The 24617-nt window shown below is 38.2% G+C and overlaps 1 long non-coding RNA gene across 23 annotated transcripts in view; it reads right to left on the bottom strand.

Annotated features, from left to right (window-relative positions):
* Positions 1-24617, bottom strand: part of LOC128106537 (uncharacterized) — a 221710-nt gene that overhangs the window by 88976 nt on the left and 108117 nt on the right. For 14 of the 23 annotated variants that reach the window (XR_008216789.1, XR_008216788.1, XR_008216794.1 and 11 more), the window contains one exon: positions 17583-17771. The exons of the other annotated variants lie outside the window; for them this stretch is intronic. This is a non-coding gene — a long non-coding RNA (uncharacterized LOC128106537). The remainder of the gene's footprint in view (positions 1-17582; positions 17772-24617) is intronic. 23 annotated transcript variants of the gene reach the window in all.

Below are 24617 nucleotides of genomic sequence, written 5' to 3' on the forward strand. Positions count from 1 at the left end.
GTCTCGAAAAACCAAAAAAAAAAAAAAAAAAAAAAAAAAAAAAAAAAAAAAAAAGAAAAAGAAAATTGGGAATCAATCTACCTTAATCCCTTGCAATACCACTCTTGGACATATACCCAAAAGATGTTCAATCATACCACAAGGACACTGTCAGCTATGGTCATGCCAGCATTATTTGTAATAACCAGAAACTGGAAACAACCTAGATGCCCCTCAACTGAAGAATGGATAAAGAAAATGTGGTATGTTAACACAGTGAAGTATTACTCAACTGTTAAAAAAAAAAAAAAAAAAAAAAAAAAAAAAAAAAACAATGACATAATGAAATTTGTAGCAAATGGATGGAACGAAAAAAAAAAATCTTCCTGAATGAGGTAACCCAGAAAAACAAACATGGTATGCTGTGGGATGGTCTGTATGTCAAGTGTGTTGCTGATTGGTCAATAAATAAATCACTGATTGGCCAGTGGCCAGGCAGGAAGTATAGGAGGGACAAGGAGGAGAATAAAGCTGGGAAGTGGAAGGCTGAGTCAGAGACATTGCCAGCCGCCACGATGACAAACAACATGTGAAGATGCCGGTAAGCCACGAGCCACGTGGCAAGGTATAGATTTATAGAAATGGATTAATTTAAGCTGTAAGAACAGTTAGCAAGAAGCCTGCCACGGCCATACAGTTTGTAACCAATATATGTCTCTGGGTTTACTTGGTCGGATCTGAGTGGCTGTGGGACTGGCTGGTCCTGACTGTGGGCCAGGCAGGAAAACTCTAGCTACAATGGTATGTACTCACTCACAGTGGATATTAGACAAAAAGCAAAGGATAACCAGGCTACAATCCACATCCTCAAGAAGCTAGGTAAGAAAGAGGACCCTAAGAGGGATACACATGGATCACCCAAGGAAGTGGAAATAGTAAAGAGCTCCTGGGTAAATTGGGAGGGGGTTAGAAGGGAGGGAATGAGGAATGGGAACATGAAGGATCAGATCAAGATGGCCAAGTTGGGGAAGGGACAGAGAGGAAGAGCAATGAAAGAGATATCTTGATAGAGGGAAACATTATAGGGAGAAACCTGGTGCCAGGGAAATTCCCAGGAATCCACAAGGATGACTCCAGCCAAGACTTCTAGCAATGACAGAGACGGTGGCCCTACTGGCCTTCTCTTGTAATCAAATTGGTGACTACCCTAATTGTCATCATGGAACCTTCATCCAGTAACTGAGGGAAGCAGATGCAGAGATCCATAGCTAAGCACTGGGCTGAGTTCCAGGAGTCCAATTGAAAAGAGGAAGGAGGGATTATAAGGGCTAAGTGGGGCTAGATTATGATGGGCAAACACACAGAGACATCTGACCCAAGCTAGTGGGAGCTCAGGTACTCTGGAATGACAGCTGGGGAGCCTGCAGGGGACAGAACTAGGCCCTCTGAATGTGAGTGATATTTGTGCAGCTTGATCCATTTGTGGAGGAGGGGGGTCTCTGGCAGTGGGACCAGGATGCATCCCTGGTGCATGAACTGGCTTTTTGGAGCCCATTCCTTTGCTCAGCCTTGATGCAGAGGGGAGGGGCTTGGTCCTGCCTCAACTTGGTATGCCAGACTTTGTTGACTCCTCAAGGGGGGCCTTACCCTCCCTGAGGAATGATTGGGGGTGGGGGAGGAGATGGGGGGCAGCAGGAGAAGGGGAGGGAGGGGGAACTGTGATTAGCATGTAAAATAAAAATAAATTAAATAAATGCATTTTATTAACCACAAAGAAGAAAAAAAGTAGCTAAAATAAGATAAATGATAATGCTAAAAGAAAAAAATGAAACCCATGACAATGCAGTGTTAGAAGGAAGAGTTATTTGATGGTTAGTAGGACTGATTTATAAGTATCATTGATAACAAAATTCATTTTAACTACCACAATAGTTTCTTCTTCCTATTCAAATATCAAATACTGATTTATAAAGCTAACATTTATACATAATATACAAAAACTTACATTTAAAAGAGAATTATCTTTCACTGAACATAGTTTATCCTTCCTTCCTACACTGAACACAAGCCAATGAATCATCTACTTAGTTAACTACTGAACTGAGAATACATTGTGTCAATAGGATTCCCACAGACTTAACAACTGGAAGAAATAACTGTTGAACAATTTGACCAACAGAGTGTATGGATTATCGGACCCCAGAAAGGCCAGATAAAGTTGCTTTCAGTCCCCTAAGTAGAAGTTTTACAGACCAGTACCACTGATAGACCCCAGACTCAGGGCACTACCCTCTCCGGTGGCGCCCCAGAAACCCGGACTCCAGACCAGTTGATACAATCAGCAAGAGGCTTTATTTAATCTTTTGTGCAAATGGGCCCCCTGCACTATTCAGTGAGAGGAACCCCGAATAGTAATTGCAGGCATCTTTTAAAGGCAAAAGCCACAAAATTAGCATAGCATTTGGGGCAATACATAATTGGCTAGTTTAAAGATCAGCATCGGGGAGGGGGAGTGCAGCGATGGGGACTTTCCATGGGGGCTGCTTTTCTTCCTAGAATAGCCACAGGATGTTCTGCTAGACCCAGACAACGTCACAAGGTTATTCTGCTGATGCCATAAGAAATATCACAAGAATATTTCTGCTGAGGCTGGTATTCGTTCCTCTTTCTAATGTTCTGCTGAGGCTGACGGTTTCGGGGCCTGGGACTGGTACTCGTTCCTCTTTCTCATGTTTAACTCTTTCACCACAATATGAAGACACCCAGTTTTAAGCTGTTTCTTCAATTTGGCAAAAGCAGAAAAAGCTCTGTAATAAATGACTACTGTTAAAATGAACATTTGCTGGAAGACCTGACAGGAGAATAAATGTAATAGGATTTAAAACAAACAAACAAAATCACCTCTTACACCTTTCATTTATTTCTTTTTTTTTTTAATTTTTAATTTTTTGGTTCTTTGAGACAGAGTTGTTAGCCCTGGCTGTCCTGGAACTCGTTCTATAGACAAGGCTAGCCTGGAACTCAGAGATCTGCCTGCCTCTGCCTCCTGAGTGCTGGGATGGGTCTTCACCAGGCCCTCGGCATATATGTTATAGCTGTTAGCTTGGTATTTTTGTGGGACTCCTAACAGTGGGAGCGGGTATATCCTCCACTCTTTCAGCTGCTCTTGGGACTCTTTTGCTCTCAATGGGCTGCATCATCCAGCCACAACGTGGCCTTTCACCTTGTCTTATTGTAACTGGTTTTGTCTTGTTTGGCTACTGTCTCTTAGAGGAAACAGAGGAGGAGAGGGGATCTGGGGAGTAGACAGAGGAATGGAGGGGGAGGAAACTGTCGCTTGGAAGTATTGTATGAGAGAACAACCTATTTTGAATGAAAGTAAAAATAAATTTTAAAAGTGGTTTAATAACATGTGGCATATGCACGAGTGAATCTCAATGTGATATATCTTTAAAAACACAAAGAGCTTATGAAATAAAAGATACAATGTGCTATAAAGGTCTGTATGTCAAATCCTATGCTTGATTGAATCTGTATTTCAACACTACTGACATATGAGAGGGGCCATACCTTTATTGTCAAAAGACAGAATTTCTAGGTCAAAGACATTCAATTTCCAGTAAGCATGGATAAATAATAAAAGTTACATTTATGGCAATTACTTCTTAACAAGAACTACAATATGTATCCATTTACCCTGAAATAATTGGAAAATTGAGTTTTTTGGTTAATTGAACATCCTTGTTAATTGACATTTGTCAAATATATTATACATGGATTAGCAACATTCAAAGACTTAGAATAAAATTGCATGCCTTTGACAACTGAATTATAACCTAAATATCTTTCCTACCTAGATGATTCTGACTCATGGATTTTTACAAATGTTCAGACATTATACGATGTCATTGATTCAAATGAATCAACAGCAATTATGCTTACATAAAAGATAAAACTAATAAAACAAAATTATTATTGACTCTTGGACATAGCCTGAACTGTAATTAAGTAAAATCAAGGCAAACTGTAAAATATAATTCTTTTGTTAGTGATAATGCTGTCTTGGACTAATGGTCCATGTTCTTATTGTTAATTACTAGAGTGATGAGTACCTACTTCACATGATACATTTTCTAAGACAATTATCACCTCCTTCTATGTCAAATGCTATTTTATTTGTATTTCTTTTTACATCTTACTTATTTGTAAATAATCAAGGTAAACTAAAAAAGCAGAAATGTTATTTTTGTGTTCTAGAAATTGTACAATGACCAACTGATCCAAAGGAAGTTTCATTTTATTTATTTTTTGTAATCACTAACAATTTGTCCCCAGAGTTTGACTACTCCTTAGAACAAGGCGACAATTTGAAAAAAAGTTTGCATACTTGTATACTGGCTATAAAATCATAGCCTTTTCAATGCTGGAACTGTCAAAATATACCACATGGCTTTCTCTCTTCCACAGCTTTCACCTTCTGTGATTTCACATTTTACTACTGTTAAAATGTGATTCAATATTTGCTGCATGGAAATTTTTAGGAAAAATTTCCTAAATTTAAAATTTCACACCCTATAGTGCGATGAATCTGAATAATAAGAACTACTTTCAATTTACTTTAAATTTTATTTTTATTTGTGTGTACGCACGTGTGTGTATGTGAGTGAGAGAGTGAGTGAGTGAGTGTGTGTGTGTGTGTGTGTGTGTGTGTGTGTGTGTGTGTGTGTGCCAGGTGTGATGGATGCTTGAGAAGGCCAGAAGAGGAATTGGAGCCCCTGGGCCTGGAGTTACAGACAGTTGTGAGTCACCTGATATGGGTGATGGGAACTAAACTCTGGGCCTTTGAACATGTAACAAACACTCTTAACTACTGAGCTACTCCTACAGCCCAGAAAACATTCTCACTTCATAGTATCCATGCAGTATATTGAATCTCTGCCTCCTCCGAGGACCCTGGGGAGAGCATGTGCTCACATAAAACTTGTATTAAGTACATTGTTACATTTATTCTATGCTGTAATTAGTGGTTGTTAATCTATTTGACTAATTTAGAAATTAAACTTTATTTATAAAGAGTAAGTGTACAGTATCTTATAGTATGCCGAGGGTAAAGTGCTATTTAAACATTCAAGTATCCACTCACTGTGAGTCTTTTAATGCCTAACTTATGCTTATTAGATTCAAATAGGCCTGTAGGAATGGAGATAATGCAGATTATTTGTTAACCATAGGCCTTTTTTTTTTTTCGCTTTAGCAAATAAAATATCTTGAAAACCATTATGTCTTTTGAAGGAGAAAAGTTTCACATAGTGTTATCAGCAAAGGCAGGTCACAAAGACCAGAACACTATCCATATAAAGTGCCCATATGCAGTTACTACTTAAGTAAACACCTCATCAATAAATATCGAAAATGTAGAATAGGCCGGTTATTCTCTTAGAAAGTTCTGGACTTTTACATAAGCATAAACATATTTTACTATTATTTTTAGGAACTGTTTCCTTCCCTTAGCTAACTTACTTGGAGGTTCAACCACACATCACATACCATTATATGTGTAAAAATTTAATTTAATTATACTGCTCAGCCATGATGTGTTACAAGAACATAGGACAAATTGTCTTTTCATTTGGTAGTTTACTGATAGATACATTTTTATAGTTTTTGCTCTTACACATGTGTGAATTTCATACTTGTGTATTTCTGTGTTTTTCTCACTTTCATGAATATTGTTTTTCCTTACCTCCCCTCCTAAAGGTGCCTTCTTTCTTCCAAATAGATGTTTTTGGTACTTCATCTTTCATGTTATATAAATAGGTGGATGTATGCATGTATGTATAAGCATATTATGCATGTATGTATGTGAGGATGTATGCATGTATGAATAAATGCATATATGTATGTAGGTAGGTAGGTATGCATGTTTGTATGTATATATGGTTGATAGATGTGTAAGATAGATCCCATATCTGAGGGAAATGAGAAATTTATATTTCTCTAGAAGTACTCTCTCTTTCTCCTCATTTTCTTCAGGCTTCTTCTCATACTCTTATTTCTAGTACCATATGAAGGAAAACATCACTGTTTGTTTTTACGTGTGTGTCTGGTTTATTCAGAGAGAGAGGGGGGATTTTCTTTATCTTTTCAGCTGTCAGACACTTAGACTGATTCTATACCATAACAAGTACACCACTCTCACCAAAAACAAGAGTGGGTGTGTCTGATGCCATGCTGACACAGATTCATGATGCTATATACCAAGGAGCAATCTACCACAGGCATATGGCAGAGTTATTTAAATTTTTCAAAATCCTCTTTACTGATTCTGTAGTGTTTGTACCAGCAATATACTATAATTCCTCTTATTCCACATCCTCATCAACATTTGCTGACTGTCTTCAAATGGTAAGCATTCTTAAGAGTGTGGGATGGAATATCAGTGTATTATACCTTTCCTGCATTTCCCTGACAACTAGGAACTCTCACAATTTTTATATATTTTGTCATTTTTATTTCTTATTTTGAAAAATTCTGTTCATATTTTCCCCCAAAGTATTGATTGGCTGGCTGACTTTTTTTTCATGTATTCTACAAATTCATCACCTGTCACATGTATATTTTCTAATTTTTTCACACACTTTTTAGGTTGTCTCTTCATCTCCATGGATGTTCCTTTCTTGCAAATGAGTTTTTCAATTTCCTGCTCTCCTAATTCACAATTCTCAGAATTATTTCCTAAGCCATTGGTGGCCTCTCTAGAAAGCCTTACCCATGCCTGCGTCTTAAAGTGCTTGCCCCAGAATTTTCCTCTGGCTGTTTTAGAATTTCAGCTATTTGCTGCAGACCGCAGGAATATATCATAAGAACTCAGCTGGTTATAGCAAAGTCACTACCTGGAGGAATCAGGGAATTCCTCCAGAGGAAGCCAAATCCCAAGGAGTTTTTGGTGTTACTTGGCTTGTTATATATCAGCTGTCTTCTGTTATGAAAATCATGTGTCCTTCAGAGTTTTCCCAATTGACTTTTCCCTTAGAAGGGCTAACAGTGTGGACTGATCACTCTCTGGACATACACATTCCAGGTATTTGGAGAACAGCCTCAGGAAAGGCTTTCTCTGGAATCAAATATCTCCCTTGGCCACTTTCAAGGACTAGCAGTAATAACAGTCCACATGCAAGTCTCCTGATTTAAGGTAAATTCCACAAGGAGACACCACCTAGGTCAGGTGGACGTTAAGTAATAGCTTTACACAGTTTAGCTCAGACCCTCCTTTCTTACAGCCTTACTAACTTTATAGACCTCTAACTCCTTACCTAACCACCTCTAGAATTATTTCGATAATCTTCTGCTATGACAGCTATGCTCAGCCGGAACCCCAGTTCAAGCCTCCCTGTAATTATCATCATTGGCAGCATCCGGCCAGGTCCATCCCCAGATGGAGGAAAGTACCTTATCAGAGATACCTCCATACTTTCTAAGAACAGACTACCCATTTGAGAAGCCTGGCGGATGTGTCAATTAAGCTTTACTTCCTCCTTTCCCAAACCTTACCTCCAGTTCCAGATCTCCCTTTAACTATCACCAGAGGCATCTAGCTGTACACAGGTTGCCTAGCGACTGAGCACACTTTCCCCCAACCTGCAGAAAAACGGCAGATAGCTTGGACAGATAGGAGCCACAGGAAAAAAGAAGACAATTTTCTCCCATTGACCTAGCAACTTACAGATTCTTAACATTTTCTACCAATCACGTTTAAGATTATAGTTGAGCACATAAGAGCCCTCTTCTTAGATATTACCTGAATCTAGCCTTTAGTTAATTCATTTCCCCATTGGTCACTTCCCTTTGGGGTTGCAAATGATAATTAACGGTTATTGCCTCTCTGTGTGATTCTTATCACCCTCCATTTGATCCTGGAAGCCTGGCTTTGCACTGCTAAGGGAATACGGCTTGTAAGTGTATATATACCAGGACTTCCAGGGCACGAAAAGGACAGAGAAGAGAAAAGAGAATGGAAGAACTAGATGGGTAAGAACTTGAGAGGAACAAACTGAGATGGGGAAGAACTAGATTAAAGGGCTAGAAGAGACTACTAAAGGAACGAGATGGAAGATGAGGAAGAGCCAGATGGGGAAGAACAAGATGAGAAAGAACGAGATGAAGAGAGAGAAGGAGATGGGAGAGGAGATGATATGGGAAGGAACAAGATGGATGAGAACTAGAAGGGGCAGAACTAGATGAGGGAATTAAAATAGAACCTAGAGGGGACCGCAGACAAGTGTAGAGAGAAATCAGGCTAGAAATGAGCTAACTATGAGAGCAGAATATAAGCTTGAAACTGAAACAGAATAATAAAGTATATGGAGTGAGGAGTTTCGTGTATATAGATTCATTTCTTCTCATCAAAGATTAATTATCATCTGGTTGTAGATTCTTCCCGAACCCTAGGAGGGGACTATCAAGGGGCTGGACCCTCATAGTCCCAGACAGCTATTATAAAAATTTGATCTATTTGGAAAGATTTTATGCAGAGTGCAAAACAAAAAATCCAAATTTATTTTTTCCATTTATGAATGCCTAGAATGCCTAACATTTTTCATTAAAGATGCCACTTTGTCTCCAACATAGACTTTGGCAATTTTGTCAGAAATCAGGTGGTGATAGCAACATAATTTCTGGCTACTCTACTCTGTTTTATTGGTCTGTTTTGTTTCAGTAGCATCCTGGCTGTTTTTGTGTTGTGAGTCTGTGAAACAATTTTAAACCAGAAGTAGTTAGGACTCTAGTATTGCTCTTTATGATTCAGATTACATTGGCTTTCACACAAATTTCAAGAATTTTTATAATTTATAAAAAATATGATCATAATTTTGATGGGAGATTCCATTCGGTCTCTGGGCTGTTGTTGGTAGTGTAACCAATGCATGAGCACGGAGGTTTGCTCATTTTCCCAGAGTCTTCTGCACTTTCACTCCTCTGTGCTTTACAGTTTTTGTTTTAGAGGTTTTCCATTTCCTTTACAGTCTATATCCAAAATTTGACTTTATTTTGGAGCTATTGTAAATGGAAATTTTTTTTCCTGATCACTTTCTGTGATGTTCCCTTTTAGTTGCAGCAAATATTCTGGGTTTATCAGACCTAAGCATTTTCTGGTAAAAAAAAAAAAAAAACTTTTAAACATAGAATTGTATCTTCTACAAATAGAGGTGCCGTGACTTCTTTCCTGTTATTTCTTCTATTTCATTTCCTTTCCATACTGCTGTAACTAAAACACGAAGAACTACATTAACTAAGAGTGCAAACACTGGGTAACCTTGCCTTGTTCCTGACTTTATTGAATGTTTCCATTCCCCCCTCAAGGTAATGCTGTCTATTGGTTTACCACAACGTTTACAAGACTGAGACATAGTCCATCTGTTCCCAGGTTCTTCAGGACCTTTACACTAACGGGTGTATAACTTTGTTTAAAAACATCTTCAGCTATTGATATGATCATGTGATTTGAAAACTTGAGTCTCCATCTGTGCTTTATTACATTGATTGCTTTGCATACCATCTTTGTATCCCTTGAGTGAAGTGAAACCGAGCTGCTGTTTGATCTTTCCAAGGGAAGTTGTAGTTTCAGATTCTCAGCCTCACTGGCAGTCAATATTTGGCTCCAGAGATTGGGCCACGTCTGACCTCGAGCTCAGGGCTATCAGAATTGATCATTATCACTAGATGAGAGGATCTCATCCCAGGCACCAAGGGCAAGTATTGTACCCCCTGTACACTATATTGCAACCCAAACTTCTTGGCATGTCCACGTCCATCTTTGCCCTTCTGCTCTCTACAATTGACACTCAAGGATTCTCTCTCCTTGAGGTGGTAGCACATTGACTCCAGACTCTCTGAATAGTGACTCTTCTTTGTCAGTCTCCAAGCTAGTTTCATATTGAACAATTGGTTCCCTCCTAATACAGTGGCTCACAAGAGATATTTGAGGTATGGGCATAATAAAATTGACTTCCTCCTGATTACGGACCAAAGAAACAGGAAGAGTCATCATTTTACCAAAACCTCCAGCTGAGCTTGAGAGATGAGAGAACTGTGTTCTTGCTTGTGGGTTGGGCTTCCAGCCTCTTTACACCAGATTTCCTTGCTTACCTTCTGCGTGGAGCATCTGCTTCTCCCCAACCCTTGCTCTGATACTGTGACTGAAGCTCTGTTGCTACTTTTTCCCCTTTCCTGTGGCATCCTTCAGTTTGTCCTCATTTTCCTTGAGTTCCTTGTGATGTCCAGCACTCTCCAGCTCCTCTTAGGGGAAGAGTATCTATTCCTCATTGTTCTGACTCTTCTTAGTCTCGGAGATACACAGAGGCTTCTAATTCATCTTTTTGTCTTTTCCATCATGAACTGTTAATTCAAACTTTAAAACTTTCCTATGCACATCACTAAAGTTTAAAGTGCTTATTGAAATGTCATTTACCCTAAAAGGTCATCAACAAATCTGACATTTAATCCCAAACTGTGGAAATAGTATGGAGGGAAAGGTGTCACATAATTCTACCCAGTATGGACTCAAATTACTGGACTACATAATGCTTTCATTGACAGTCCTTCCTTCCTCTTTATTGACAGGCATGAGGTGACACCTGTAGCTCCAATGGAATGATTTTGATATTGAAGTTCTCCCACTAGGCCCTTCGCAACGCCTTCATCACTATGCTCCTAGACTGTGTGCAGAAAAGACAGTGGCCCTTGTACTCTTCGAGGAAGTCTGTTGTAGTGCTTCCCTTTTCCTCTTAAATAAGCTTTGTGAGCATCAAACAGTACAATTACCAAGTCCAAATTTATCATACATTTAGGGGTGCCTACATTTAATATTCCAAGCTTTGTTGTAACAGCACTAAAAAGTAACCATTTACACTCCAGGAAAAAGAAGCATTCAGAGGCAGAACACAGGTATTTTAACACAGAGGATGCAGGGATCTGTGTTTCTTAGCTGCCCCATGAATTTTGTTGCAAAACAAAGTGAAATACATCTGATCTGCCCTTATCTTTCTGTGTGCTGTGAATATGTGTTGCTACCATTGGCTAATAAATAAAGCTGTTTTGGCCTATGGCAAGAAAGCTTACAGCCAGGCAGGAAATCAAAGAGAGATAGAGAGAGAAGAAAGGCAGAGTGAGAGACATGATTCATCCACACAAGAAGAAAGATGTGAAAGTACCCGTAAACCACGAAGCCAGGTGGGAAGACATAGATTAATAGGAAAGGGTTGAATTAAGTTGAAAGAGCTATCTAATATAAGCCACAGCCATATTGTAATTAATATAAGCCTCTGTGTAATTATTGTATAAGTGGCTGTGGAACCGCAGGTGGGAGAAATTTGTCCAGACCTCGGGCTGGGCAGGACTGAGAAACTTTCCACAACAACCTCAGCCCTTGAACTAGTTGCCCTTAGATCCTTTACACTCTTTGCATAACTTCTGACAGAGCATCCCCGCCCTGTCTCAGCTCTAATCCTTTCCCTCACCACCAGCAAAGCAAACTTATTCTCTTAAAATTCTCCAAATACAGTGAATGCAAAAAACTAAAATTGAACTTGCAATAAAATTTAAAAATCCTCTCCAGGTTCTACAATGCCTCTGAGTAAAAATCTTCAGTCTCAACACTATAACCTCTTCCTGTGCTCTCCTAAGGCTGGTCCTCCTTTCCTAAAATGCATAAGCCTTTTCCTTTGCTCCAGTCATTCTCTACTATTCAATTACTAATTCCTGTGTTTCAGCTTAGTTTTGCTTCAGAAGATCTGTGGCTATCCCTAAAATAAGGCTCTTCTCTACCCTGTCCTTTATATCTGAATATTAATTTTCTTTGGAGCATATTTTTTTGTGTAGACTTATTTTTAAGCTATACTTCAGTATCGCATTGCACTTCTTACTGCAATAGGAATCCATGAAACAACTACAATAGAAAAAAATTAAGTTGTTATTATTAAAGTTATATTGCTTTAATTATTTAATCACTGTATAAGCAGGTTGTGAAGAAGTATCCATCAAGAAGATGGGTCAGTATCTTAAAGTGCTTGTTACCTCATCTAGAGGATTTTAAGTCAGTTCCTAACAGCTTGGTTATGCAGATCACAGCCATCTATAATTTCAGCTCCAGGGGACCTGATGCCCTATTCTACCTTCTATGGACACTGGTACACACAAGGCCTTCATTCAAGCAGATAACAGATAAACACATGGATAAATAAATATAAATAAACTCTTTTTAAAAACAAGTCTATCTAATGCAGACATTTACTAAATATTTGCTAAGCATAGAACCCTATTATCCTGATAAATTAAATATATAATGTATAAAACATGTTCATAATTATGTTCCATAATATAAAATCAATTCCATTTCCAGAATTCATTCCTTGATGTATAGTTGTAACACACAGCTTAGAAGTCTACATAATTTTTAGGCAATCATATATATCATTTCCACAACAGTGATTTACATGTTAGTGTTTACTTTATTGATTTAAGATTTACCATTAATTTAATTTTTGAAAGACTTACTTTATTATTTATTTATGTGTGTATCCATTCAATATGACTATGTATGTGGGCATCCACAAAGGAGGAAGAGACCCTAGGATACCCAGGAGCTGCAGTTACAGGCAGGTGTGAACTACCCAACATGGGTGCCACAAATGAATCTGTGGTTTGCAAGAAAACTATTTGCTTTTACTCACAGAGTCATCTCTCCATCCCCTATTTAATTTCCCTATTTTTTCTAGCACATCAATAAACCTGAAATTCTGCTCCTCATAGCCCACATCACTCCCAGGAATGTTAATTTTGGTTTCCTTGTCAGAACTGAGAACGTTCTCTCAATCCAACTGAAGATTGACATTGAAAAAGTCCACACCATTGTTCTTCAGAGTGCTGTGGATTTAGGCTGTAATCTATCCTTATGTTGTAGTAAGAAGTGCAATGCAATATTTTTGGCCATATTCTGTTTCAAATATTACTTATGTCCAAATTATATTCTCAAATAGACCATGAGACATGCTGATTTATTTTCGATAGAATTGCTAATGCCACAAATAATAAGCTACTTATTTTAGTTATCACTCTGCTAGGAAAATGATCATTTTTCCACACTTCAATCAAGTTAATAGTAAAAATTAAGCCTTTAGTTGAAATTATTTATATTTGTATGGCTACTGCTTTTTAGCTGTTGGTTAACACTTCATAGTTTTGTTTATATGCAAGTCATAAATGGTATGCTATTAGAATAATGAATGTATTGTATATTGTAGATACTTATTTTGAATCAGTTTTAAATTCCTCTTTTTTTACAAGTATTTTTCCTTGAATAATTTGGTTTTATACATACACATAATTTGAAAAGGGGAAATTTTTCTTTGCTTAAATATTTTTCTTGTGTGTCTCGGATCTATTGGAATATTTTAAAATTTCAGTCTTTTCCTTTGAGTGTTCTTTAAGTTGATATCCAGTTTTCCACTAGCTTATCACTATATGCCTTTCTTGTACTATGAATTTTTTCTGTGGAAAAGTAAGGAAATAAATAGAAAACAGTGTGATGTTCTCCACTGACAAAGGTTTTGTCATTAACCACACTATTTAGTCTTTTTCCTGTCACTTGAGATGTCAAGTCATACTCAGTGCCTCAGCCTCGGACCATAGAAGTTGGCACAGAAGAGAACCTACTGTCTAGCAGCCAAAGCCCTAACCCTCAGATGAATATGGCTTCCCACAAAAATTCAAAGATGGTAAAATTCAAAGATGTTAGAGAACTTCCTCTGTGTTCTCTACATGTGCACATGAGGCTGAGGGCTTTCAGTGTCTGAGGAACAAGAGTGTGTTAATTTCCATAAAGGTGATTTGCAGAGGTAGGATTTGCATGGATCAAACTTCCACTTCCAGTTTATTATGTATTTGTCCATATCTTCCTCAGCTGAGCTCCTGCTCATGTGACTTAGTGTTTTACCATTCTCTTTCAACCCTTCAAATCACCTGCGTATACACAAATCAAGACAGCATTTCACATTCAACTTTCTTATTATAATAGTATATTTCTAATTAAACTCCTGTATCCTTCAGTATCTGGCTTTGTTTCTTAGAAAATATTTTAGTTTTCTCTGGGATAGCATCCTAAGGGTAGAAATTTCTGTTCTTCATTTCAAGATTTGAGATGATATGGCAGATAGATTTATTCTTTGATCTTTATTTCCTTGTAAAGCTTTCTTCCATGCCAATGAAGAATATTTAAGACTCATCATGGCTGTGACTTTTCTTTTACTTCCAATGTGTCCATGTTTGGTCTTTTTCTCCAAAGCCCCACATCATCAGGAATTGGCAGATGTCAGGGACCATCAGGTATATGATCCAGAACTCAAAAGTACTTTGGTTGTCTCTAGAAGCCCACCTTTTGTCGAACACTGGCCACTTTGCCCTCAGTCTCCTAAGCTGCTCAGTCTTCATCAACTAGTCTAGAGAGTCTTTTCTTTCTGATTCTTTGTTTTGTGCAGTTTCTATGATTTTCTTCAGAGGTGTTTATGAAAATCAGTTGAAGAAATTAATTTATGTAATTTAAGGAACAGTCTACATCTATCAACCTTGGAGTGATAGACTTATCAATCTCTGGTATTCTTCAAATTCATTCTGCTTATTTAGTTATTGTTTCTTTATTCTGTGGTTGGCTTAATTTTTTACACATAAAGATTTCTTATAAAATAGAGGTGGTTGATTTTTAACAAGATACTTAATTTATTTTCCTTAAAAGATGTAGAAAGCCAGCCCAAGTTCACTACCTGTGAGCCATAGTGCTCCGTGTTGGATCACATTATCTGAGCAGAATTCCTGATGCTAAAAACCTCTTCACAATGGACTTTTTGAGTCTTAGTTGCATTTGAACTTGTTCAAAAACTTTTTACCAAATTAATTTTTTTGAATTTCATATACATTTATACAGTTTCTACCCCTCTCACTTCCCATTCCAACTTCTGCCATGTCTCCCCTACTCCTTCTCAAATCTATGGTGATATTGTTTCCCAAAAATATTGTGCAGCCTAATAAACTTATCTGGGGTCAGAGAACAGAACAGCCACTAGATACAGAGGCCAGAAAATGGTGGTATGCACACCTTTAATCCTAGCATTCCATCTGGATCTCTGTGAGTTCAAAGCCATAATCCCAGAAAGTGATGGCAGGAAGCAGAAAGGTATATAAGGTGTGAGGACCAGGAACTAGAGCCTGGTTACGCTTTTAGGCTTCTAGCAGAAGTTCAGCTGAGAGCCATTTGGATGAGGACTCAGAGGCTTCCAGTCTGAGGAAAACAGGTTCAGCTGAGGAATTTGCGAGGTGAGATGGCTGTGGCTTGTTCGGCTTCTTTGATCTTTCAGAATTCACCCCAATAGCTGGCCCCTGGGGGTTTTTATTATTATTATTAATAATAAGACCCTTTAAGAGTCGTGCTACACAAATCCATGGCCTCTTCCATACTTGTGATTGTTATAACACACACACACACACACACACACACACACACACACACACACACACACACACACACACAAACCTACTGAATCCATTAACCTACAAATGCTCTCATCCCTAGAGCAAACTGACTCTCCCTCTCTCAGCATTCATTGACTATCAGATGCTCTCCTTCTAGGGATGTGTCTTCATGAAACTGTCAACTGGTTTGGTCATAATCAGGTCGTGTGTAGGCAACAGTATTATTGAAATCTCATGGGAGCAGCATCATTGCCATGCCTTGAAGACACTACTTTACAGCAGGCATCCTGGTCCTCTGTCTCTCTCCTATTTTTTTAATCAATTCTTCTGAGATATTACGTGAGTCTTATTGACCTTTTGAGACAACCCACTTCTCCTTAATATTATTGTGTATTGCACGATAAAACAATGTATTCTATTTGGCAGGAGTGTTGGTAAAGTAAGAAGGACAAGAGCCAAGGCCTTTGCAGGCTGTAGCAGTATGTTATAACCATCAGCTATCAGCAGTATGTTACAACCATCAGCTATCAGCAATACATTCCAGCCTCCAGTGAACAACTGTATCTCTACTTCTTAAATATGATCTATCAAAAGACTATAAGACACATATAGATAAATCAAATATAAGAAACCGTCAAAATGGGAGAAAGAGTATAATAACTATAAAGCAACTAACATCAGCTAAAAATAAAATATTTCTAATACCTGGCGCAAAATACCTCACATAAATTTAAGTGGAGAAGTTTGTTCAGAGGGATAGTACTTACAGCTTGGGAAGAAGGAGTCTTTATATATTTAATGGCTCATATACTTAAAATAAATTAATGTATTAAATTATAAATATGTAATAAACAAGGATGTGTTCTTGAAAAGCCCACCCGGATGTGTCCTTGAAGCCCAGCTCTCAGGGTTATCGCTTTAGGCAGCACTATACAAAAGAAGAATAATGTGTTGGTTTTTTTCGTTATTGAGTCAGGAATTTGCAGGAAAAGGTCAAGGCTTCATTTATTTTGAAAACTAGAGCTGGACCAGCTGGACGGGCTACTCACACTTTACTTTTCAGGGTGCAGAATAGGTTTCTGCCTTTCTACCACATACTGTGTGTATTTTAAACAGAATTATCTTGGTACCAGGGCAAAGTATAGCTTGGCTACATACAAATAAGCTAACACTTCCTTCTAAATATAAATGAACATTTTTGTTTGTTTGTTTCTTATAATGAATCACGGTTCTGAGTCACAAAGTCTGGAGTTCTTTTAATTTCTAATACGTTAGATAAAGTCATTATGCATGTATGCTAACAATTACCCTTTTTAAAATGTTAAATAATTACAAAAGAAAATTTATGGAATTTATTAACAAAACTTGAAGTTTGGATATCATTGATAAGTATTATTTGTTATTTATATTATTAATATTAAAATTAGTTACAAGAGACCCACAATTGGTCAAAATGCAGAGTACATCTGATGGTGGGGTTGCCAACTTCAATTGATATATCTACATACAACACAGTCCCCATACACAAAGCTCTGGGAAGAACCAGAGAACCACTGATGTATAGGATTTGGAAAATAGAAATGAGAGTAAATATTATAGCACATTCATCTTTATTCAGATGGAAATTCTGATCCTACCCCTTGGGGAAGAGAATACTGAGACACAGCAGACTGACTGGAAAGACAGAAGAAAGGTTCCGCTTAAAATAGTGGTTCTCAACCTTTCTAAAGCTGTGACCATTTAGTACAGTTCCTCATGTTGTGATGACTCCCGGCCATACAATTATTTTCATTGCTACTTCATAACTGTAATTTTGCTGCAATTATGAATCATAATGTAAATATCTTTGTGTTTAATGGTTTTAGGAGATCCCTGTGAAGGGATGTTTGACCCCAAAGGGGTTGTGAACCACAGATTAAGAACTGCTGTCTTAGAAGAACTTGGAAACATTCCTGAGATATTTGATCTCATATGTAACAAAGCTCAAGAATAAGAGGGAAAAAATAACCTGAAAGGTAAAATTTATCAGATTTATAGGTAAGAAAAAATAAGAATAGTACTAACAAGATCCAAATAATACTTACAAATTTTCACTTATGAACCACAGAAAAATTTGCTATTACTAAATTCAAATGTCATAAATGTGAGTTCCATCTGAGATTTACATGCCTGGTGTGTGAAACTCTGTACAATGCCAATGGAACTTTGCTGAGTCTTGAAGTATGTTTCCTCTGCTTCATGCTTTAAGAGAAAGGGCCATATCACACTAGAGGCTGTAAAAGAACATTTTTTTTTTTTTTTTTTTTTTTTTTTTTTTGGTTTTTCGAGACAGGGTTTCTCTGTGTAGCTTTGCGCCTTTCCTGGAACTCACTTGGTAGCCCAGGCTGGCCTCGAACTCACAGAGATCCGCCTGGCTCTGCCTCCCGAGTGCTGGGATTAAAGGCGTGCGCCACCACCGCCCGACTGTAAAAGAACATTTTAATCAAACATTTCACAGTATTTTATATTTTTGTTTACACTTTCTTTATTAATATTCCTTACATGGAAATGTTGACAACAGTCATGTTCATGAAATCTTTTGCTTAAAATAAGAAATTTTAGACTGTGAATATGACACATTTGGGTAAAGTACAAAGTTGGGGTGCTTCATTTGAATCCCCAGAACCCAAGTTAAAGCTAAATGCTGCATCACTATGTAATCCTAGATGGAAAGCCTTGACAAATGAACCCCCAGAAGCTAAACTTACTGTACCCTCTGTACCCTCTCCCAGTGGCTTAGCTACACTGGTATATGCAGGCAAGACAGCACAGAGAACCCTGCCTCAAAGAAGGCAGAATGTGAGGATAAACATCTTAAGTTGTCCTGACCTCCTCAGACTTGCTGTGTCACATACCTATCTATACTCACACAGACGAATACATGTACAGACAAACACACATGAACACTCATCACACGCATTTATGCAAATCATACACATGAAAAAATAAATGGAATTAAAATCAGAAAAACTTTGTAGTAAAAGTTGCTTATTATCTTGACTCTCGAAACTACATTTTGTTGCCTCAGTAATAGATTACAGTGGTCACATGATTGTCAACTGAATACGATGATAGAGCAGTGTAACTCAAGATTTCTCTTAATGTCATGGTAGGTAGTCAAAGAGCTGCTTTCAAATATAACTTTCATTATTTTCTAATGTAATGTGTCATTGTTACATGTTTTAGATTTCCTGGTTTGCCTCATACCCATGGAAACACAGTGCTCCTTACCAGACACAAATTTCAGTGTACTCATAGTGATGACCTACTCAACACAAGGATCCATGACACATAGCTGCTCTACTTCCATGGTCTCTTTATGTGTATGACTCTTTTAAAGAATTTCATTCATAAAAAAAATGTAACACATGCCATGTATTGATTTTTCTCATTCTTCTCTCAAACAATACATCCTGACCACAGCTTCCCTCTTTCCAGTACTCCAAGTCATCCCCCACCCCACTCCCACTCACTGTCCCCTCTCCCAGATCCACTGCTCCTCTATTTTTTTCAGAAAGGAGCAGACCTACCAGGGATATCAATGAACACAGCACAACAAGATGCAATAAAAGTAGTTATAAACTCACACATCAAGGCTGGATGAGGCAACTGCATAGGAGGAAAAGGATCCCAAGAACAGGTAAAAGAGTCAGAGACACCCTTACTCTCACTGATAGGAGTCCCACAAAAAACACCAAATTAAACAATCACAATGTGTAGACAGAACCTAACTCTGGTTCCTACCATCTTTTCTCCTGTTCTTCTGTGGGGTCCCCCAATCTCTGAGTAGATGGACATGATGAAGACCTCAAATTTAGACTCTTTCTCTCCATATGTCTGGATGTGGGTCTCTGCAGCTGTTCACATCTGCTGCTAGAGGAAGCCTCTCTAATGAAGACTGAATAAGGGATCAATCTATGAGTATAGCAGAATATCATAGGGATCATTTCATTGATTTTTTTTCCAGTTGTCTTTGATTCTACCCTAGGACTCTGGGCTATCCAGCTTCTGGTTCCTGGTAATCCAGGCAGTATCAGGCATTGCCTCCTCTCATGGAATGAGGCTCAAGTTAGCCAGTCATTGATTCCTCACACCCATAAGTACTGAGCCAACTTTGCCACAGTACAGCTTGCAGGCAGAGCAGGTTGTGGGTCACAGATTTTGTGGCTGGATTGGTGTCTCAGTCCCACCACTGGAAGTCTTGCCTAGTTACAGAAGATGACTGGTTCAGGCTCCACATCCTCCATTACTAGGAGTCCTAGTAAGGATCACTTTCATAGGTTCCAAGAAATTTCCACTGCACTAGGTTTCCACATTACCCCCAAACACCTTCCAGTTCCAGTATCTCTCCCAATCTCTACCTCTCCCGCCTCCACACACCTGTTCCTTCCTGTTCCCATCCCCACTCATTCCCAGTCTGCCAGAAAAAGCTATTTTATTTCCCTTTCCTAGGGAGAGTCATACATCCTTCCTAGAGCGAGTCGTGCATCCTTCCTAGCGCCCTCCTTGTTACTTAGCTCTCTATATTAATTTTTATCGTGAGTACAGACAAGTGCTAAAATGTCTTCATATGTGATATATTCCCTGAACATATATGTTTAATCACCAAGAAAAGTATCTCACATACCTAAAAAAGATGTTCAATTTCAGTAGTATTTATAAGTAACATAATCATTTTAATCCATTGTTAAGAAAAAGTCGTATATATAGTATGAATAATTTTGTGATATTAAAATAGCATTGTCATTTATGTCTTCTTTTTTTTTTTTTTTTTTTTGGTTTTTCGAGACAGGGTTTCTCTGTGTAGTTTTGTACCTTTCCTGGAACTCACTTTTTAGACCAGGCTGGCCTCGAACTCGACCACACACCACTGTGGTGATTTTTTTGTCTACCCTAATAAACTTTGCCTGAAGATTAGAGAACAGAACAAACAACTAGATTAAACATAAAAGCCAGGCAGTGGTGGCACACATCTTTAATCCAAGTACTTTGGAATCACTCACCTTTAATCCCAGCACTTGAGATCTCATGCCTTTGCTTGGGAAGGACACACTCCTTTAATCCCAGGAAGTGATGACTGGACAGAGAAAGGTGTATAAGGCATGAGGAGTCGGAAACTAGAGGTTTTTTCAGGCTGGGGAGTTGGTGAGGTAAGAGTTGGTGGCTGTGACTTGTTCCTTTGTCTCTCTGATCTTTCAGCATTTACCCCAGTATCTCGTACTGGGTTTTTTTTTTTTTTTTAATTAAAAGACCTTGTAACATTCGAGCTACACACCACTATTGAAATTATGCAATTGTTATGACTCTACTATATACATAGTTATATACTAATATGATTGAAATAATTGTGGAAGACCCCTTTCTCATAACACAGAGCTTTAAAATCAATAACTGAAACCACAGGATTCTTCTTATAGGTAAAATGAATCATCATACATGATGTTAATCTCTGTTCCTGGGTAGAGACATGGCATTCTGCAATGCCTGGAAGGTTATTAACAGATAGCTAATCATTATAAGATGAATGTCTAGCTGTAGTCTCTCTGAAACAAACAAGGACATACCATTGCCCCTCCATGAAGGAAGTCAAATGAACCTGTCAGTCACCAGGACATGAAGGTATTTCTCATGAAGAGATGTCTGCTCTCAAGACTTCAAAAGTAGTAGTGGTCTGAAGTGTAACTTGGCACAGTGGTCTCTGACTGTCATCTGTGTTCACCCTGAGAATGTGCTCTGCTCCACTCGGCCTGTCTTTCTCACTGTGATTTGTATAGAGTCTGAGTTCTCCCCTCAGAGATCCTGAGTATGGGGAATCCAAAAAGGATCTTGATGACAACTCTGCATTTAAATGAAATATTTGTGTCTGTGTCACACGTCTAGGGATTGAAGTGTCAACCAAAAATTCAGTTGTCATTATTCTTGTTAAATTTAATATCAAATTTTCAGATGAGTATTAGATCACTTTCAACTATTTATTTAATTTTAATTTGCTGTTGGAGTTTATATCATGGTGCACTGCACACTAAGCACTGAGCTACAGAGCTAGCCCAATTTTCAATTTTGTAAAATCTGAAAGCTTTGATTTATTATTAACCTAATTAACTGCATTCCTGGTTTTTACATGATGAGTTTAATTTGACAAACATACTAAATTGGCATGTGCTGACCTATTGGTTACTTAAGAGGTAAACATTTTCCATTTTTAATCTAGTTCTCTTATTTTGCTTAAATAAATATAAATATTATAAAAATATAAGCATATAATCATTGTAAATATTATAAATACATTCTATAATGTACTTCTATAATGCAAACACATGTAACGTAACTTATTTGTTGCCACCAAAAAGTTCTTTTTGTATGTATGTAGTCTGTGCCATACCTAATTATTTTACCAAAATTATTTAACATATATTTGCATATATATTAATATAAGCTGTCTTTCTATAAAGAAAATATCCCTGTTAGGAAAAATGCATATTAATTATGAACTGGGAATTAAAATGTATATCATAATCATAATCCATGGTCTGGTCTTCTTTGTGCAGGACATACATGCACAGATTGCACAGCCATTCTAAATGAAATGTGTGCTTTATAAGAGGAAAGAGGAATAAAATATGCTGTAATGATTATTTAAATTCTGTTATTGATATTTAAACCTCAAAAGCAAAAAAGCCACCTGTAGCTTATATCCTGTATTTTTCTTATAAAAAGAAAAACTCTGGATGCAATCTACTTTTAAATTTAATATTGTATCATCTCAAAATACTCATTGCTATCCTGACTAGACAGATATTTTATATTTAACTTGGTCAGATACAATTTAGTCATGTAAATCAATTTCAACATCTTCCAGAGAAAAAAGGAACCCATAAAGCAAAACAAAATAAACAAACTAACAGGCTCAGTTAAAATAAACAAGAGCCAGGATTAAGGGGTGAGCATTGGGGAGGTGAGCTGAAAAATGAGGGAGAGTTTGGTTAGGAAGGTAGAAACCTTCAAGAGTATTTCTCTGATTTTAGTTCACCGCACCAATACCACCATTAGCTCATGCTGAACACATCTGTGTAATGGAAAAGACCATCAACCCTTTTAATGACAGGTAGGGGAAATGCATTTTCTTCTAAAAGAAGAAGCATGAGCAACATCACTTGGATTTGATTCAGAAGAGCAGCAATACATATTTCTGTAGAAACTTGGCCTGAGCATTTGGAAACTTTTCAGCTCAGCTTGGCTGTGAGTAACATATAACTCAAAATAATAGTGCATTAGCCAAGACTGGAGTCTATTGCTTTCGCACATAAGCATTTTAAAGGAGGAAATCTAGGCCTGTAATGGAGTGTTTGCTCTGTATAGTCTTCAAAAGCTGAATGTACTTCTATAACACTGCTTACTCCCTCTCTAGCTTCATCCTGAGGATGACATCATAATGAAAGATGGATGATTAGGCTCTAAACATTGTCTTTGCATTCAAGATAGAAGAAAGTGAAAAGAGATGAATTTAAAAAAAGACAGGAGCTTTTTCATTTTCAAGAAGGTTTAGGGATGTGGAGCAAGGGGAACATTCCTCTACTGTTGGTGGGAGTACAAACTTGCACAGCCACTTTGGAAATCAGTGTGACATTTCTCAGAAAATTGGGAATCAAACTTCCTCAAGACCCAGCTATACCACTCTTGAGCATATACTCAAGGAATGCTCAATCATACCACAGGGACACATGCTCAACTATGTTCATAGCAGCATTATTTGTAATAGCCAGAGCCTGGAAACAACCTAGATGCTCCTCAACTAAAGAATGGATTAAGAAAATGTGTTACATAAACACAATGGAGTACTCAGTAGAAAAAAAAAAAAAAAAAACAATGACATCATGAAATTTGCAGGCAAATGGATGGAACTGGAAAATATCATTTTGAGTGAAGTAACCCAGACTCAGAAGGACAAACATGCTATGTACCCACTCATAAGTGGATACTAGATGTGAAGGAAAGGATAACCAGACAACAACCCACAACTCCAGAGAAGCTTGCTAATGGGGACAACCCAAAGAGGGATGCATGGACTGCCCTGGGAATGGGAAATAGATGAGCTCTGCATGAGCAAACTAGGGATGAGGGGTGGGCAGTGGATGATAGGGGATAGGAGATGAGATGGTCAAGCTGGAACAGGGGTGGAGTGGGAAAGCAGTGAAAGAAATACCATGACAAAGGGAAATATAGGGATAGAGAGAAACCTGGTGCTAGGAAAGTTGCCAGGAATCCCCAAGGATGACCTTAACTTGGACAGCTAGAAATAGTGGAAAGGGTGCCTGAACTGAACTGGCTTACCCCACTGACCAGATCAGTGAATACCCTAACTGTCATCACAGAACTTTTCTCCAATGACTGATGGAAGCAGATGCAGAGATCCACAGCCAAACACCAGGCAGAGCTCCAGGAGTCCAATCAAAGAGAGAAAAGAGGGGTTCTATGAGGAAGTGCACCAAGATCATGATGGGGAAACCTGCAGAGATGACCAAGCCAAACTAGTGTAAACTCATGAAAGTTGGCTCAATGGCTGTGGAGCCTGCATGGGGCTGGACTAGGCCCTCTGCATGGGGAGACAATAGTGTAGCTTGATTTGCTTGGGGGGCCCCCTGGCGGTAGGATCAGAATCCATCCTTGGTGCATGAGTAGGCCTTTTGGAGCCCACTACCTATGACCAGACACCTTATGCCGCCTTGAGGCAGGGGGAAGGCCTCCACGGAATGTGCCTCTCCATGGGAAGCCTTGCCTTCTTGTGGGGAGGGGGGAGTGAGGGGTGGGTTGCGGGGGAGGTTGGGGGCAGGAGGAGAAAGAGTGGGATCCTTGGTGTGTAAAATGAATGAAAAAAATTCTTAATTAAAAAAAAAAAAACAAGGGTTTAGGGAACCAAATTACAGATGTTTTCTGATGGCACATCCCACAGGCTACCCCTGGCTAGGAAAACTACTGTCAGGTACGTTATACCCAAGCAGAATCACTTTTCAAGCCTGACTTGTGAAGCACTTTCAGTGTCTGAGGAAAGACTACACACAGAAAATAATTAGTTGTCACAT

The sequence above is a fragment of the Peromyscus californicus genome, unplaced genomic scaffold, assembly GCF_007827085.1.
Source record: "Peromyscus californicus insignis strain IS unplaced genomic scaffold, ASM782708v3 Scaffold_9__1_contigs__length_137607984, whole genome shotgun sequence".
NCBI lineage: Eukaryota > Metazoa > Chordata > Mammalia > Rodentia > Cricetidae > Peromyscus > Peromyscus californicus.